This window comes from Chrysochloris asiatica, unplaced genomic scaffold (genome assembly GCF_000296735.1).
Source record: "Chrysochloris asiatica unplaced genomic scaffold, ChrAsi1.0 scaffold00683, whole genome shotgun sequence".
Classification (NCBI taxonomy): Eukaryota; Metazoa; Chordata; class Mammalia; order Afrosoricida; family Chrysochloridae; genus Chrysochloris; species Chrysochloris asiatica.
Window position 1 is genome coordinate 27,269 of NW_006409201.1, and position 894 is coordinate 28,162.

Genomic DNA, 894 nt, shown 5'->3' on the forward strand with positions numbered 1-894 from the left:
GCTATGGGTCAGAACCAACTCAATGGCACTTAACAACAACAACAATTCAATAGGAGCCCTGGTGTGGTGCTGTGGGTTAATGCGCTAGACTGAAAAGTCATTCTGAACTAGGTTGGTGGTTCCAGCTCACTAGTTGCTCCTTTAAAGCCCTCTAGAGGGTCACTATGGGTAGGAACCAACTTGAAAGCACTTAACAACAACAACAACAATTCAATATTATTTTGGAAGTCTTAGTCAGTGTTATACAGCAATATAGGGAAATTAAAGGCATCCAAATTGGCAAAGAGGAAGTAAAACTCTATTTGCAGATGATATGATCCTATACATAGAAAACCCAAAAGACTCAGTAAGAAATTTACCATACATCATTGGAAGTTTCAGTAAAGTGACAGGGTATAAGATCAACATATAAAAATCACTGGATTCCTCTATAATAATAATGGCAACATTGAAAAAGATATTAGGAAAGCAATACCACTTACAATAGCCTCCCAATGGATGAAATATCTAAGAATAAATGTAACCACAGAAAAAATTATCTATACAAAGAAAACTACAAAACACTACTACCAGAAACGAAAAGAGACTTACAAAGATAGAAGAATGTACCATGCTCCTGGACAGGAAGACTAAGCGTTGTTAAAATGTCAATACTGCCCAAAACAATCTACACATATAATGCAATCCCAATCCAGATTCCAAGGACATTCCTCAAAGAGATGGAAAAACAATTACAAACTTTAAATGTAAAGGAAAAAGACCCAGGATAAACAAAGCACTAATTAAGAAGAGTATTCCAGAACACTTAATTGTACTCATGAGGAATCTGTTTCTGGACTAAGAAGCAGTTGTTTGAATAAAACACGGGAATACTAAAAGGTTGAAAATTAAAAA